We start from the raw sequence: 12,862 nt of genomic DNA on the forward strand, positions 1-12,862 counted from the left end.
GAGAATGATGAAATCAAGAGGCAGATTTAGGAGTTGCCCAGAAAGGTCACATCCATCCGAGTTCATCGCCCTGTGGGAGCCTGATCGTGTTGGTACAAAACATGGATGGCACTTGGAGACTCTGTATTGACTATCGAGCGCTAAACAAGATCATTGTCTGTAATAGGTACCCGATGCCATGGATTGATGACCTATTGGACCAACTGAACAGGGAAAAATATTTCACCAAGATCAATTTGAAGTCAGGATATCACCAAGTACCAATCGAACCCCTCGATGTGTGGAAGACTACCTTCAAAGCCAAGGAGGGCCTTTTCAAATGGTTATTTATGCCTTTCAGATTGACGAATGCTCCTGCAACCTTAATGAGGCTAATGGATGACATCTTGTAGCCATTCACCAACTCATTTGTAGTGGTATACTTGGATGACATCCTGATCTTCGCAAAGAGTTGGGAAGAGCACCTCCACCACATCCGACAAGTTCTCCAAACACTACAGCAACACAAGTTATGTGCCAATTTGGAGAAATGCACTTTTGGCATGACCCAGGTCCAGTGTCTAGGATACATTATTGATGAATAGGGGGTGCATGTGGATCCAGCCAAGATCATTGGGGATTGGCCATCTCCAACCAGTCTGACAGAGCTCCGCAACTTTCTAGGTCTTGCCAACTTCTACCGCAGGTTCGTGTTGGGATTTTCTCATATCACCTGGCCCTTGAGTCAAGTCACCAAGAGAGGAGCGAAAGCAAAATTATTTTGGTCTAAATCTCATTAGAAGGCATTCACAGAGTTGAAAGATCACCTCTGCTCAGCACCAGTGCTCACATTACCAGACTTGCAACAACCATTTGAGATCGAGACAGATGCCTCTGACTATGCTATTGGGGCAGTCCTTACTCAACACGGGCATGCAGTGACATATCACAGTGAGACACTTTCAGACACAGTCCAAAAGTATCCCACTTATGACAAAGAGATGTATTCCATTGTGCAAGCCTACCGACAATGGAAGCATTACATTTTGGGGAAGGAAACGGTCATCCCCACAGACCACCGACCCCTGTTGTTCATACAAACCCAAGGGAAATTGCAGAATGATCACCATCAAAAGTGGTCCACATACCTGCAACAATTCCATTTGAATATCAAGTATAAGAAGGGAAGCACTAATAATGTTGTAGACTGCCTCAATCGACCACTGATCAGTGGACCACTAATCAGTGGACCACTGATCATGGCATTAACCACCGTGCTCAACTCTTGTGGGCATGAGACTTCAGATTAGACACTTCTTTACAAAAGTGACCCAAAGTTCAGCCACACATACCAGACACTCTTGGAGGGTCAGCATGTTCCATATTTTCACCTCCAGGATGCCCTGTTATGCCACTTAGGTCACCTTTGTGTTCCTTCAAGTGAGCGTGCCAAGATGATTTGGGAAGCACACTATAGTCGAGCTACTAGGCATTCCAAGGTCGAGAAAATGGTGCCAGTACTACAAAATTATTTCTATTAGCCAAATCTTTGACAAGATGTTGGCAAGTACATCAGATCATGCACTGCCTGCGCCATTGCCAAACCAACCTTCAAGAAGTAAGGCTTATATACCCCACTCCCTACCTTGATTCAACCTTGGGAATCCATGTCCATGGATTACATGTTAGGCCTTCCTTCCACTAAGCATGGAAATGACTGTGTTTTTGTGGTCATCGACAGGTTCTCAAAGATGGCCATTATGGCGGCCTACAAGAAGAATATCACAGCAGAAGCCACTGCTGAACTCTTCTTTGAATGAGTGTGGGTACACTTTGGGATCCCATAGTCTATCATCTTAGATCGGGACAACAGGTTCCTCAGTACATTTTGGTCCAGTCTTTGGTCTATGCTGGACACCAAACTCACTAAGTCCATAGCCTTCCATCCTCAAACCTATGGCCAGACAGAGGTTGTCAACAGGATGATCATACACATTCTGCGCATGTACAACTCAAAGCATCCATGGACATGGGACGAGAGCCTCCTGTATGTTCAACAAAGCTACAACCAAGCTCTCCACAGCTCGTTTGGCCACAACCATTTTTAGGTGGGCTTGGGATTCCATGCACTATGTCCCACTGATGTGGCCATGCCATTTGCAGCTTCTCATGCAAATTCGGCTCATGTCATGTTTGAAAAAAATAATGAAAACAACTTCATTGACCACATCCAACATATTCGCTAGGAGGTCCATGACATTATGGAGAAATCAAATTCTAAGTACAAGTAGCGACACTATCAACATCGGGTGCCACACAAGTTTCAGGTGGGTGACAAAGTTTGGTTGCATTTGAAAAAGGAACACCTTACTGGAGCCTATCGAAAACTTAGACCACTCCGATATGATCCTTACAGCATTACCAAGGTTGTGGGATACAATGCATTTGAGCTTAGCATTTCCCCATTCCTTGGCATGCACCCAATGTTTAATGTGGACTGCCTTCGGCCATACTTTCCACCACTACTAGACACATCCGACATTGCAGAACAGCTCACACCCACAGAGTAAAATCCAGATTGCATGGAACAAGCTGCAACTGATCGGATCATGGACACACAGATCAAGCACACTCGCCAGTAGAATATCCAACTGTATCAAGTTGTCAAAGCAGGCCAACTCCTTCACCAGGGCAAGTGGCTCACCAGGGACCAAGTTCAGCAAAAGCTTCCTCATCTCATGGAGGAACTCAATGCAATGGGGACCATTGCTTCCTAAGCGGGGAGGAATGATCCAGGTGGATATTGGTGGCCACTCACCAAGTCCACTTGGACCCCCACCATTGTTTCTTTCAGCTTTTCAGGTTTTTTAATTGTAGCGTAGTTCACTATTTTTAGTAGTTTTTCGGGTCCTAAACTTCCAGAGCCGTTTTGAGGCTCTATACGATGTCTTTTGGCAAAACTGGGACCAACATGGGACCATGGATCAATGTTATTCTTCCAAAATTTGTAGTTCTCGAATAGATCTTTCTAACGAGATACTGTGTGCGTCAAACGGAGATTGTATGCCAAAGTTACGACCCCGAGAATGTGATGTACCAATTTAACCAAACGGGGCCCACAGTTTGGCGTTTCATCTTCTAGGGTTTGGTTTTTGGATGTTTAGGATTTTCCATTGTTTCTCAACAATAAATAGGCCTTCGAGCCTCATTGTAACACAGTTCAGAGGCATGTAGCTGCCACATCTCTTCTCAGAGATAAGCTACCATCGCCCTAGCTAGTTTATTTCCATTTCTATTTGTAAGCATATTTCAGTGTTTTACATTAATGAAATGAAGTATTATTTCCACTGCATCTTTATGTATATGGTTATCTCTATATTTTTTTGCATTCCTATTTACATCTGGATCAAGGCCTAGAAAAAAGAAAGGAAAAAATGAAAAAATGAAAAGGAAAAAAATTATTTTCTCCATGTATCTCTCTCTCATGAATACAGGTGCTCTCCAACCTTTTCAAGCAAGAAGAAGAATTTAGCAGCAAAAGAAAAATATTGATCAAAAACCTAGTCAAAGGAAGTCAAACTTGGGCTTTCTCCTCCTTTTCATAGATGTTCCAATAGGACCAAGGCCATGTAAATCCATCACCTTCATCCATTTCCAACATCCACCCATAATTTCCAAGTCTTTCCCATTCATTTCGCTCGCTTTCCTAAAATGATACAGGAAAGTTATGTTTCGCTATAGGAGGCTAAAATACACAAAGAAGTTTTTTTTTTTTTACTATATATCGAAAACCATTCATCCATTAGTTGAGTTGTTCCATGGGGAGATGCATATGGATGATGGTAACATGCTTAAGAAATTTCAGCAAATTTCAGTGCACACTTTTCAAGAAATTGACCTCCATCACCTACAACCATTTTTATTTTTCTCAAGATTCATGCATCCATTGGCTAAGAATTTTTATGGGGAGATGCATAAGGATGATGGAAACATGATCAATCTTTTTAGGTTAATCTAGTCTACCGTTTAAGAGATATCAATAAAACAATTCTGCTACAAGAGACTATCCTAAAAGGTTATAGGAGCAAACGTAATTGCTACAGGAGGGACCATAATTGCTACAGGAGTGTGATTGACATAGAGAGAGGGGAAATATCCTATGTTTTCCTTGGGGGGATGAAGAAATAAGTCTACCACACCTTCATCAACCATCCTCCACACCATTTAGTCGCTTCTCCTTCAAAAACTTCATCTCTGTCCATGAAAAATCCCCATTTTCACCCCTTCTTTCATTACTTTCACCATAACCAAGGCTTTTGATCCTTGTCCATAGATTGATAATGAATTATTAGTGTTTTTTCCAGCATTATATGAAGGATATTATTGTTATAGAAGGGTTTCTTTGAGTGCTACAGGAAGAAATACATTCTAGTAGCACCCTGCAATTACCTTACAACACCACAATTGAGAGCACCAGAATGAAGTACCAATCATCATGAAGACATTGGAGAGTAATTTCCTCAAATTTTGGGTAGCTATAGGACCTTTGCATATTGTTACAAGATCACTGTTCATCTCCAACAACAACACATGATCGATCGTAAAAAAAAACATGTGTTGACAAGCCCCTATCAGTCAAGTACATGTCAAAAAAATATTTCCAGAATAGAGCCAATGCACAAAGTAGCAAGCATGGGAAGATAACACCTCAAGGAGGTAGCAAATGAACCATTATTCCTGAATGACCATACAAAGGCAATTATCTCATAGAAAACACTCAAGAAAAATCTCACTCATGTCCATATCTACCATGCATCCATCAAAGGATCAACATATCAACAAGAAACCTCTAACAATAGGCATCAATGATGAATTAGGCCACAATGCAACACCTGCAATAGAGTCTTTAGTTCTAGCATCACCTACAAAAACACACCCAGGGTAACGCTCAGGTATGAAATCCTCTAAAACTTTTCTATGAAATTATTTTAGCTTGAAAAAAGTTACAAGTGTGATGAGCCTCAATATTGCAGCAAGGATGCTGCAACTCCTAGGGCTACCAACTTTACTTTCTGAACCTGGGGTTTCATATAAACTTGGAGGTGATAGTGCTATATACACAGCAAATGCATCATTCTACTCATGTCACTTCTCAACTAGGTCACTTAACCATTAGGCTTCTACGCTAGTCCTCTATTGACTAAATGGAATCTGACTACTATAGGTGAATGTAAAGCTAGCTCTAATGCAACAAAGCAAATGCTTGTCTATTCAAGAAATGAAAACTGCCAAATGGTAAATGTTACGTAATTCCATAAATCATCTAGCTATGGAATGACACAAATCACTTTGCAGAGAGGAAACTATGCCAAGCTTGAAATTGATCATATAACAATTAGGACTCCTTAGAAATGGAAAGTTACTATATGATCTTAGAATTCACACATGTATGCATTATCTATCTCATTTACATTTGCAAAGAAGAAGAGCCTTCAAGTGCTAATTTCAAAAATATAAATGCCAATGTTATATGTTCTTGCAGGAGGGAAAGGAATGGGGAGGCTAGTCTAGGTGGCACTCATTGGCATGGAATCCAAGTTGAGGGGTTAACCTACTCCTATACTAGGCTATCCTACCATTTCTGGTCAAAATAGGGTGAAAAATGGGCTGCTACAGGAGATTGTGTAGCTGTTATATGATGTCCTAATCTACTACCGGATGTCGTGAACTGCTACAGGAAGTTAGCTGAAGCGTTTTGGAGGGAAAAAATAGTGAGATGAGGTGTTGGAGCGGTTTATGACAACTGTAGAAGGTGTATGTAAGGTTCACATTTCCAAAGGCTAATCCCAACACTCCAAGGGGGTTGGATTTTCCTAAGGTGGATGCTCAAGTGGTTAGAAACAAAGGTTCAGACTATGGTCTAGTATGCCTCAGTAGAAGGTGGAGAAGACATAGAGGAAGATGGTTCGATGAGTCCCTTCCTGCAGATCAACAATCCCTGCAACAAAATCTATTTCCCTTTTCATTTATGTATCAATACATGTCCACATGGAAAAGATGAATTTAATTTGAGGAAGTTGATCTATCTACTGTTAAGGACTAGATCTATGATATGGACTTCTTTTTAAGCTACAATAAAATTAAGAAAATAAGATAACAATTGTAGGTGCTTCAAAGAAATCATAGGCAATGATCAAAAGACAACTCTATTTTTGGGGCTATGACAGTGGGGTCGTCTAGTCATTATCCCATGAGGGAAATGATGTAGGGGCCACTGTCACCAACGTTTTTGGTATATTTTCTCCACTAAACTGCAACACTAATCTACCTCTTCAAACTAATGGAAACAAGGTTGAACAACAATTTAAGTAGTTGTTAAGCTAATAAAAAAAAAAAAAACATAAATAAACTTCGGTAGCTAACTATCATTCTAAGCTAAGAATACAACTACGAAAAGAGGAACTTCTGCTGCTAGGGTTGGGCCCTAACCCAAGAGCTTCAACCCTTTGAGTCAAATCAGTGCTGGATCAAGGTAGAATTTCTCATTATCATCAAAACATCATGTGTAATATAACAATAACAGTCACAATGTTTTAGGTCAATTGGCCTCTTGGCTACAACAAGAAATTAAATCCTAATGAGTCACTTGGCTCTCTTATTTATACAAAATTGGAGCTACCAACAACTCCCTAGAAAATAGGGAGGCTTGGCTCCCTAACTCAAGAATAAATCTCCCTTGATTATCACTATCTTGGCTTCCAATGGGCTTGGCTTGCTTGGATGGAAGTGACACCGAGCTGATGAGATATGGTGGAGGAATCTTCAAATGATTTTAGGAGTTAAGGAGGGAGACCAACTCCTAGAATCTCTCTTTCTTTCTTACTTCGAATTCTTGCACTTAAGTCAACCCAAAACTGCTCCAATTCCTACATTTAACACACATTAGGCCACATGACATTGTAACTCACCTTTACTCTTCTCACTAAGAAAAATATAACAAAATATGTAAATAAATGTGTTTAAAGTCAATTTAATAAGTTGGAGAGTAGCGTTGTGACCCATATAGTTTACCTATTGATGAGCCTCATCATCACCCCCTACTGAAATTTGATGTTCATACTCTGAGCAACCTAGTCATCTATATCCATACCTTTCATAGCCCTAGTCGCCTCTCTAACATCCCAAGCTTTTGTGGATGGTGTCTCTTCTTGAGGATATAACCTTGCATTTTTCTCTATCTCTTCCCATTACTTTCTTTCCTCTTCTTCCTTCCTACCTTCCAACAAACCCAACAACAAAGGTGGACTGAGATTTAGTCCAATCCATTTGATCTTCAGTCTTTTCATGGCCTTCTTATATAGGGGTGTCCTTTCCAATTCATTTCTAAACCTCTTAGGAGAATGGTACTCCCTGATCTGGAGACTGTGTGGTAGGTTATTGCATCTCCTTTGGAATTCTTGTTAGATCTCATTCCCCAGCAACCTTAAAGTGTTCTCAAAATGGATGATGGCATGTTCTTGTGTATCTAGGTATCTTGTTGCAATTTGAGCATCATTGGAAATGATGATGTGGTTACTAATAACAACCATGAAATTTATTTGTTTTGCTCTAAAGTAGAGGGGCTCTCTTTCCTCTTTTTATACTATTCTCTTCACCTCCTCAGCCATGGCCTCCTCATGACTCATCCATGATGCAAGATCCATTAGCTGCAAGTCTCCCAAATTTGTATTGGGGTCCCACACATTCAATTTTGTCAAGGCAAGGTTGTGTAGGTAGAATTCAAATAATTTGGCCTTGTCTTCAAGGGTGCTCTAGTCACATAGCTCGATGAGTTGCTTATAATATTGGAATGGCATGGTCCCTTATTGTGCCAATATCTTGATTTGAAATTTCATCTATTGATATTTGGGTTATAGTGAATATGATTTGGATGACAGGCCTCATTTAAGTGCCTCCATGGAGAGGCTTTCCATGGTGGCCAATTGGCTCTCCTTTTCTTGCAACTTCCTCCTTAGCCATGCACTTTTTTCCTGTAATTGTGTTCTTATGGTGTGTTCTCTGTCTCTCAATTCACTCATCTCCCTGCCCATCTCTAGGAGTTTTTCTTCCACATGGCCCACATCTTCTACTTTCTTTGACTTAGCAATTTTCATCCATCGATGTGTCCTTCCTCTTTCTTTTTGAAGTTCAAAGAAGAGAAGGATTGAAATTTTTTGTGGTATTACTCTGCCTCCCTCAATGAACTTGTAATAGAATCTTAGATTTGGTTGTGGGCTAGGCTCCTGCAACTTTGGAAAATCTCCTTCAAATGTCTTTAGAGAATCTACCCCCTCCTATACCTGTCGGTTTCTTCCTTGCCTTCTTTCTACCCATGTTGTCCTTCATGTAGCTCTTTCTGTTTTTCCTGTAGTACTGACGATGTTTCTTATAGCATTATTTGGGGATCCTGTAGCAGGCCCTTTCCTTTTTGTTGGAAGGTCACAAGTGCCTTGGTTTTCATAGACCTGGTGACAGGCTTCCTTACATAGGTGATGGTAGCCTTTAGGGTTGATTGCAGTGATGTGCCTTGCTCAACCTTCATTCCCAAGGAATCTAGCTCCTCCTTCTTGTTTGGTGATTCTTCAATTATGATGGGAGTTTTTGTAGGTGTTTATGGCTTCCCCTACTTGATCTTCGTGCTTCTTATTGTTCTAAAAGAGAGGGGAGTCTGCCTCTGCCTTTTCCTCTTGGACTTGATGGGTGTGCTAAAGGAAGCCAAGGCAGCATCTGCCTCTTCTTTAGTGGGTTCAGGAGACAATCTTGTAGATATCTTCTCTTCTGCAGTATTTTTCTCTCGGTTGGTCTCTCTCGTTTGCTCCTCTTATTATTTTGCTTCTTCGTCTTCTTCTTCTCCTTCTTCCTCTGTTTAGTTTGTCTCTAATTCCTCTTTTTCTTCTACTTCTTTTCATTTTCTTCCTCTTCCCCTTCTTCCTCTTCTTCCTCTTCAACATTAGAGGTAGGGGTCTCACCATGTTCAAGGGCTCAGACTTCAAGGAAGGGTTCTCTGTCCATGTCCCTAAATGTGGACCGGAGAAAAATAATTCTTAGTTGGCTTAAGGTATCTTCCATTATTATCTTGATGAGACCATGGTGTGCTAACTACTAGTGCTTCCCTTCTTCCACCATATCACTCATGTCTATAATGTATTGTAAAAGGAAATAAGGCACATTGAGCCTTTGGTTTATGGGTACTCTATCTCTCAATCTCAACTCATAGAGGAGTTTGATTTGGTACCCATATACTACACTTAGTCTCCCTTCATAAGAAATGTGCTTAAGGATGTGGTAGCTCATCTCATCCCAGCGATAGGGAAGGCTCTCCCTTCTGACCCCATTTTTGTCTTCAATTGGCTATTCATCATTTAGGAAGAAGTTTTTCTTAGAAAAAGTGTTTCTAGCCTTGTCCTCTCTTCTCCATTATATCCCTAGAGGAAGAGTGGTTACTCTACTCATCACATCAGAGTTGATTGTAATGGACAACCCTCTCACCATAGTGGTAGCACTTGTTCTTGCTTGACGGTTTAGTTCCATGGAAAACTCATAGGCTATATCATCATCATATCGCTTGAGAAAATAAAAGAAGCATAACCAGTGATGCCTCCAAAAGATATTTACCATAGGGGGATGAAGTTGAATCCTTGATGTATTTGTGGGTTCTCTTCTATTGAATCCCCCTCCCATTTATCTTCTCTGGTTATAGCTAAATGCAAGAGGTTTTATAGGTGAGATTCAGTATGGGTTTCACAGTGGCTAAGACCTTAAAATTTTTAGTGGATGACTATAAAATATACCATATCTTATAGCCACACAATTTCCTTATATTTCCCCCAAACTGTGCTTAATTCTCAAGCTCACTATAATTACTAGAAGATTGCAAATTTTTTTGTTAGTTATCAAAGCATGAACAGAGGAGAGATGGGCCACTTACTTCTTACTATGATGATTTGGATTTTGATAATTGATGACCAGTCTGACCCTAGCCACCTCCTTTCATACTTCATATGGGATTATAGTGCTTCCTATAGCATCATGTAGGTTTCTGAGTTTCTTGTATCTTCCTGTAGTCATTTCATGTAGGATGGCCAGAGCAGGGTTTGACTTTTCGATGGCTTCCCAAGTTGGTAGCTTGGTTTCCTATAGGATGTCTAGAGAAAGGTTCAACTTTTCGATGGCTTCACAAGCTGGTCCCTATCTACTTGATTTGGAAATAAGCAACAAGTTCATGAAAGTTTTGGTTTTTATGCCATTTATGGTTGAGGCTTGGAGCATTATGCTGGCTGGTAGCGATTTCCTAATTGGGACTATTGGCCCACCATTGGTGATCATGCAGTTTCTCCTTATAATTATCACCCACTCCCACATAATTGAATTGAGCACCCTTTTAATTGATTCCCATTGATTTGACACTCCAACATGGCATGCTAAATTGAAATTCACTTTTGATCACGAGCTGAGGGTGGCCAAATTAAATGTCCACCTCTAGCTTATAAATAGATCTTTTCGATATTTATACATTTTCCATCATATTGTACTCGGGGAAGAGCTCAGTTAGTTTCCATACATATGGTTACTTTTGTTGATTGATGCATGTTGGAGGATTGGCCTTCTATGATGCTGCTCAGGGATGTTTTCCTTTGCTCTCTTCCTATGTATTTCTTCCTACTTGTATAGCTGAATCCTTCTTGGTCCATGTGTGCAAGTGCTTGACATATCTTTGTTGTTGTTGCTACTATGGAGATTTGGGTAGCAGAAACAAGGTATTCAGGGATGATGCTGCTCCCCTTTTATCTTGTTGAGAAGGAAAATTAAAGCTCAGGCTGGTTGCAGTGATGGCACAGGGTGCTACAAGAGATCTTGTAGCTACTATAGGAAATCCTATAGCTGCCTTTTCTTCCTTTTTTTCAATGATTTTTCTTGTAGGGAGGTTGGGTAGTGGTGTAGGGCTTGGAGAATGATGGAAGGGCTTTGATGGAGTAGTGAATAGTTGGGGCAAGGGAGGACAGGTCCTCTGATTTTTTTTTATTTTTTTTTTAAGACAGAGCTGGATATGGGTATGGTGACTTGGACCAAGGATGCATGTGTTATGAAACCAGTCCAAGAAAAGATAGAAAAGATAGATCAACGCCTTAGAATTCAGCCTCTTCGAGGGGGAAACCTCCTTTACATTACATAAATGAACAATTCTTGGATGATTCAAATGAAAAGACCTCCTTTCTATATATAGGAGTCTAAGGGGTCATAACATAATTAGAGCCGACATAACAATAATAATGTAAGGGCACAATAATAACAATAGTGGGCTTCTATGTGGCACAATAGTAACAATATGGGCACTACATGGGTACATCAATATAATCAGTGGGTTGTACTAATAACAATAAAGGGTTACACTAGTAGTATAGGGGCCTAACATGCCCCTCTCCTTCAAAACGCGTTGTCCTCAACGCTTGAGTAGTTCTGGATGCTTCTGTATAAAATTCTTGTCCTCCCATGTGGAATCCTTAGTGGGTAAGTTCTTCCACTTGATGAGATACTATGAAATTGATCGATTTCATAGCTATTGGGTTCTTGTTTCTGTGACTGCTCCAGGTTCCAATATGATTTTTCCTTCCTCTTCAATTTCTGGCAATATTGTTTGAATTGGGATCTTTTGCAACTTTTGAATAAGTGGCCATACTTCTTCGTCCTTCTTCCATTCATCGCTTGCTTCATTTATCCAATCTGGTTGGATAATAGAAATAGCACAAAACAATGCTTCCATATCCTCATCCTTGAAGAGTCTTCCCATTCGGTAAGGTCGCCATTTTTTAAGTGCATGTAGTATTGCCAACATTTCCTTCTCATAAATAGCATGCTTGAGATGTAGGAGTAAAAGTACCCAATCACCTACATCAAAACATTTTTCACTACGATGTTGATCTACCTGTTGTTTCGTTTGATTTTGCACCGAAGTGGCGTTATCCTTTAAAAGTTGGAGAACATGTTGTTGATGTTCGATGTGATCTTTCTCTGCTTGAACCTTTTTCTTCTTGATATGTCCTTCTATCTCTAGAGTTTGAGGAGTGGTAATTTCTTCCAATCCTTTACAAGATATGGTCGGATTCATTTCTTGATGCTCGATGTGATCTTTCACTTCTTGAACATTTTTCTTCTTTATATGTCCTTCTATCTTGATAGTTTGAGAAGTGGTAATTTCGACCAATGAATTACAAGATATGGTTGGATTCATTTCTTCTTTCTCGATGTGATCTTTCACTTCTTGCACATTTTTCTTCTAGATATGTCCTTCTATCTTGAGAGTTTGAGGAGTGGTAATTCTTGCCAATGCTTTACAAGATATGGTCTGATTCATTTCTTCTTTCTCTGGGGTGGGGTCCTGGCGTATATCCTCTTCTTTTGATGTTTCTAATCCTTTTCTTCCTCCTCTTCATATTCTATGTAAAATAATTTCTTCTCAACACACTTATGACCTTTAGTGCATTTGCTATCATAATTGTAACAAAGCCCTTTTTCTCTTTTTTATTCCAATTGTTGTGGTGTAACCCTTGTAGGTTGTAGAAGGTTGCGAGAAACAACACTTCCATCTTTATAGTTGTGAGGGGAATGCTTCCTAGTTTCCATAATTTTTCTTTCAACTATGTCACAAAGCCCTTTTACTCTTTCCAATTGTTGTGGTGTTGCTCTAAAGAAGGTGTTGCTCTTTGTATCCTCATAATGTGCTATCATTTCCTCCGTGAAAATTGACCACGTAACAAGTTGTTTATGAGAAAAAAGCCCTTCATACCATAAAAATTGATACGGTTCTAAATATGAAGATGTAATACATACCTTTTGTAACAGTGGT

Source organism: Pinus tabuliformis, chromosome 5_2, assembly GCF_031772625.1.
Source record: "Pinus tabuliformis cultivar Carrire ecotype Pingquan chromosome 5_2, CPIR1, whole genome shotgun sequence".
NCBI classification, from domain to species: domain Eukaryota; kingdom Viridiplantae; phylum Streptophyta; class Pinopsida; order Pinales; family Pinaceae; genus Pinus; species Pinus tabuliformis.